General features: G+C 38.6%; 1 protein-coding gene and 1 long non-coding RNA gene across 7 annotated transcripts in view; both read left to right on the top strand.

Moving 5' to 3' along the window:
* Positions 1-1,957: 1,957 nt before the first annotated feature.
* Positions 1,958-2,897, top strand: LOC119016407. Of its 2 annotated transcripts, none has more exons than XR_005074110.1 (4): positions 1,958-2,054; positions 2,163-2,238; positions 2,450-2,709; positions 2,810-2,897. It is a non-coding gene; the product is annotated as an uncharacterized LOC119016407 (long non-coding RNA). The 2 variants fall into 2 exon arrangements; XR_005074109.1 differs by having other exon boundaries at positions 2,807-2,897.
* A 274-nt stretch (positions 2,898-3,171) lies between these two features.
* The window catches only part of LOC119016405, a 19,091-nt gene continuing 16,845 nt past the window's right edge, over positions 3,172-5,417 (top strand). For 3 of the 5 annotated variants that reach the window (XR_005074101.1, XR_005074097.1, XR_005074095.1), the window contains exon 1: positions 3,533-3,620. The gene's annotated coding sequence lies outside the window, so the exon portion shown is untranslated. Of the gene's footprint in view, positions 3,182-3,531; positions 3,621-5,417 lie in introns of those variants that run through there. The other 2 variants (XR_005074099.1, XR_005074102.1) reach the window with 2 other exon arrangements.

Here is a 5,417-nt window from a genome sequence, read left to right as displayed (position 1 = left end):
CTTGGCAAGAATGGAGTGGTGGAAATGGGTGGCACACTTTTTCAGAATTGCTATGATGTTTGTAACTGCTCTTTGACTGGACAGCCCATCATTTACTACAAGCTGCAAAGAATGCGCTGTGCAACTTAGGTCTGGAATTTCAGCGAGCCTCATGCCTTTGACCATATTTGCTCCACTGTCTCGAAGCACAAGTGCTACACGGCCTTTGCTGATTTTCCAGTCATCAAGCATGCCCAGGAACGTCTCTCTTATATACTCTCCAGTGTGGGATCCATGCATTGCTTTTGTGTTTAAGACAACCTGCTTTCTGTTCCATTCATTGTCGATGAAGTGGCATGTTAAACTCATCAATGATTCTATGGATCCAGACCAGCAGTCTGTAGTGAAAGAAAGCGCATGGCCAGCATTCTCTGGTTGGATCAGGGCTTTTACCTTTTCAACAACCTTGTTGTAAACCTCTGGGAGCATTTCGGTGCGGTAATATTTCTCAGATTTCAGAGAGTATTGCGGTGCCGCTGCACCCATGAAGCGTTTAAAGCCTACATCAGACACCACTGTGAACGGCTGGTTGTCTGTGATGATCATTTCTGTAATCAGTTTGTCCAACATTTTAGATCGTTGATCTGAATTTGGCCACTGTTTTTGTTTCTGAAACAGGTCTTGTATAGTAGGCTGAGATAAAGTTGCTGTCCCTGCTTGAGATGGAGCTGATGTCGTCCCCAGCTGTGATTGTGCAGTTGCATACAACTGACTGTGATGGATCCTGAGATGGGACCACAGGTTGGACATGTTAAATGTCTTTGCACTTGTTCCTCCCATGCTCACATTTTCTTGGCAGGTATTGCAGACTGCCTTTCCTGGGGTTGGCTGTGCGAAATACTGCCATACTTTACTTTTGACCCGCTTCTTTGATCCATCCATCTGTAATGAGGATTTAGAGAAAGAGAGACAAAAGAGAGTGAGAATTAAAAAAGAGAAATATATATTAATTTATTAGAGCAAAACTGTCTGTTAAACTTCCGCTACACTACATAATATTCTTAATGTTCTTCTATTCTACATTAATAACATTTAATTAATGATGTCTTATGTTCTCTCCCTCTCAGGTAGGATACATCTGATCCAGCCTGATTAAGACCAAACAATAAAGAGGGTGGCCAGAACCTTGGATCACTACATTCATTTTATAGATATAATAGTTACTTTTCAGATGAAAATTTTACATAAAACAGCAGGAGTAAATAAAGACACAACTTTCAGTGCTCACCAGAGTTTTTCACTTATAGTTCATTATTTATTATTATATTTATTTATTTATTTAGAGAAATGAATTCATATTCTGAATCTCAGAACATTAAATGTACACTATTGTGCTTAGAACTGTATGTCATATTACATAAGAATAAGGCACTTGGCAATTGTAAATGCAAACAATAAAGGCTACTTTACACACGTGGGTTCTAGACGGGACGGTAAATTTATTGATTGAAAAAACTCGTGCTCTCTGCTTGACTCATTGAAATGGCCCATCATTTCCCTGGACTTTACGAGTGACCGGCAAAAAGATGAATATTTAACACATATTCTGTGTGATCATTGTGTAGTGGCAGCATGAGCACCGAGGGAGAGGACACGTTAGTGTGTGGTGTTAAACTTATAGGCTATAATGGCCTCGGACTGACTCACTTGTGCCAAGTAGCCAATCAGTGAGGGATGTGGGTGGGACATTGTTACACAACCAAGAGAGTGGTGACTTCAGGCAGAGACAGCTGCATCAGAGCCGAAGGAGCGCATTTTAAAATACATTAATTAATTTTATCGGTTATCGGTGAAAAAACGGCCGATGCCGATGATCGTAAAAATGCCAAATATCGGCCGATATTATCGGCCAAGCCGATAATTGGTCGATCCCTACTGCACCTATTATTGTCAAAAGGACTGATTTCCATATCTGTGTCCTTTCAGGACGCAGCCAGTTCCCGCCTGAGGGCCCAGGGGAGCTGGAACTTGCTTATGCTGGCCTTGGGAAAAGGATTATTAGTACACACAGTGAGGTAATCATACATAGTATATGAATATGTATTAAACAATTTTGTACAATGTTCAATGACTGATGTTAATAACCTGCTGAATAGTTAATCATATTTCACTTTGATTTAAAGATTGTGGCTCTCCTTGAGGAGGAGTTTCCAAAACCAAAATTATTAAAAGAAGGATGGATGTTCTTCAAATCTACAGGTAGCATTTTTCTCAACCAAAAATATAGCTATAATTTTTTTTCACATTCAGAGCCCCAGAGATGTGTTATGTGACATCCTGCTTTGAAATACCATTCATATTACACAAAGTGGTAGAGGACAGTACTAAAGTTGCCTGATATTAATGCATGTATATTTTTACAATGTTTTGAAGGACCCTTGTGTTGTTCCTCTTTACATCTTAAACATAGGTGGGAGCAGACGTTGCAAGCTGTCCATAATCCCTACTGACAACGAGGGGTACTCCACAAGGCTCCTCAAATCAGTGTCCAACAACGGCAAAGACATAGTGTTTGTTGTTCCACTACAGGAGCAACTTTCCACCGAAGCGCTTCCTTTTGATTCGCCAGAGTTCGCAAAGATGCCACAGTCATGCTGCATTTCATGTGGCAGTGAAATGCCTTTGCAGAGGTTGCCGCTGCATGTAGAGGGATGCGATGGCAAAGTGACTGTAAGTTTTCTATAATTTCACAAATAAATATGTAACATTTCATCTTGTGCAAATGACTGTTTCAAAGTCTATAGCACTAGCTCTTTTTTTCTTTAAGGAGAGTGAACCTGTGACGCCTCTTGTAGAAGATTGCCAAGTTATTATGCAGCCTTTTCCACCATGACAGTGATGGGGGAATCCTCAGAGGTAATGGATGTTGTCCTCCAGTGTAACTTGCTATTGAGAAATAAAGTCTTATTCTTTTTGTCCTTGGGAAGCAAGGTAGAAGACAGTTGTAATATTTTTTTAAAGTCAGAATTATATTTCCTGTGTCCAGGAGATGTGACATGTCTGAGAAGGTTCATTAACCACAATACATTTCTCCTAAAAATTAAAGTATTTATTTTTTTAATTTCTTTTAGTTTGCCCAGTCTGTCTCGAATCATACCCAGTTTGGTATCCTCCCATCTCACACAAGCACGTGTGGTGACAGGTAAGAGGTTTTGACTAATTCAGGTTTACTTAATTCAAGTCCATGTTCTGAGTCAAGTGAAGAACATGTAAAGACTGTCACGCATAATTAGAGTATGATTATGTGTTGTGAATGCTCTTGTTCCTGTTTTGTGCTCAAAGTGCTGTATTGTGACAGCTATAGTAGTTGCATCAGAGTGTGACTGCAACATCATCTATTTGCAGTAGAAATCATAACAGAGCTACTACTTCTTAGGGTTCTGATTTGATGACTATGTAAGATGGAGCCTATATGCATGAAGAAATATGTGAAAAATAATAACCACTATTGATCTGTCTCCTTTTGCCATTCTGTTTTTTTGTCTGACCTAGAATGGGCAGTGCTCTCTGCAGTGGAACAGCTATGGAAAAAGAATTACCAGGACCTTCTGTCCCACGATTACCACCATCTTTTTCATCAGGTTATTTATTCAGAACAATTACTGTTGTGGTGTAATTGGAAAAAAGGACATTTTTTAGCTGTAAATTATTTAATAAATACTCACAAAGTTACAACAACAAACATCCCCAAAATAAATTTTGCTACAAGATGTTTGATCCAGTCATTTAAAAAGGAACATTGATTTCAATTACCTACCCTTAATTTATTGCTTTAAAATGCAAGGCTTTCAAAATGTCACTGTCGAGACAACTAATTCAGACTCTGGAGTGACAGATGCTATGTTGCTGTGATCTTATAATATTTCGAATTACTTGTAGTAATGGCGCTGGTAAAATATATCTATTTTTTATTTTCTAAATTATTTTTATTATTTTCTCCCTCCGTTTTCAGCGCCCCCCTGTGGATGACGGCGCCCCTAGCATTTGCCTATACTGCCTAGCCAATGCAAGACTGTAGAATTAGCTGAAGAACTCTGTCCAAAGGAGAAAAAATACATTTTACCATGGCTAATTCAAATTGCAACATGTCTCTCCAGTGAGACAACATGTGTTCTGCCGCTCATGGAGACCAGTGTACTCGGTCATGTACGGTTTGAAACATTGCTTTTGGTAATTTTGGAAGGTGTGGCAAGCTTTCAATCAGTGTGTTAACATGAGAGAGCACCTGTTGGTATTTGTTTGGAAAATGTTTTGAGAAGGAGATCAGAGGCATGACTACCTCGGCTTTTGGAAATCTTTCTTTGGCCACTATAAAAATTGCCTCCAGTTCCCGTTTTACCTGCTCTCCATCCCTGGCATTTTTGTCATTGATTCCAAATGAAAGAGTCACTTTGAGGACATGATCCGTTTGCTTTGTGTTCTCCAAAATGTGCAGGGCATGGCACAATCGTGCTCCCGGGTAAGAGTTGACCTGTACTCTGCTGTCATTACACTTTGGTAGCCGTGAAGTATTTGAGTCACCAAGTATCAGGATTGGCCTCTGGATGCTTAGCTTTTAAATGTGTCATTGTAATGCTGGTGCCTTGTAAACAGGGCTTTGTCCGCTGCCACTTGATCCAGTTTTTCCTTCAGCTTTACTTCAGCTCTCATTGCAGCATCCATATTAAAATCAACCAGTTCTTTCTTGACCCAGTTTACTGCCATGGTCCATGGCTCCTGCCAGTTTGTGCTGTCAGTAGTGAAGTGGAAATCTGCCAGTACACCCTCAAAATGTCTAGTGATAACTGCAACTGTGTCCTCAGTCCAGTCGCTGCAAGCTGTGTTAACTTGCGTGTGCACGTTCCCATCTGATGGTTTGGTTTGCACAGCCAGCCTAAGACGTTTGTAAGCATCCTTAATGTTTGTATTTTCCAAAGTTTTCCTGTTGAATTTGAAGCAGTAATCAAGGTGCTGATGAACCTTAAGATATCTTTTTTTTTTTTTAAACTCTTTATTTAGTTATTTTTGTGTGTGTATGTGTATATATATATATATATATATATATATATATATATATATATATATATATATATATATATATATATATATATATATATATATATATATATATATATATATATACAGTCATGGAAAAAATTATTAGACCACCCTTGTTTTCTTCAATTTCTTGTTCATTTTAATGCCTGGTTCAACTAAAGGTACATTTGTTTGGACAAATATAATGATAACAACAAAAATAGCTCGTAAGAGTTTAATTTAAGAGCTGATATCTAGCCATTTTCCATGGTTTTCTTGATAGTAACCAAAATCACTTAAGTTCTTACATCAATAGCTATGGCACTGTACTGCCAAAAACACTGCTTTTAAGCATTCCATGT

This window comes from Acanthopagrus latus, unplaced genomic scaffold (genome assembly GCF_904848185.1).
Source record: "Acanthopagrus latus isolate v.2019 unplaced genomic scaffold, fAcaLat1.1, whole genome shotgun sequence".
NCBI classification, from domain to species: Eukaryota; Metazoa; Chordata; class Actinopteri; order Spariformes; family Sparidae; genus Acanthopagrus; species Acanthopagrus latus.
The sequence above is the reverse complement of the archived record's forward strand: the minus strand, read 5'-3'. Positions and strand labels throughout refer to the sequence as shown.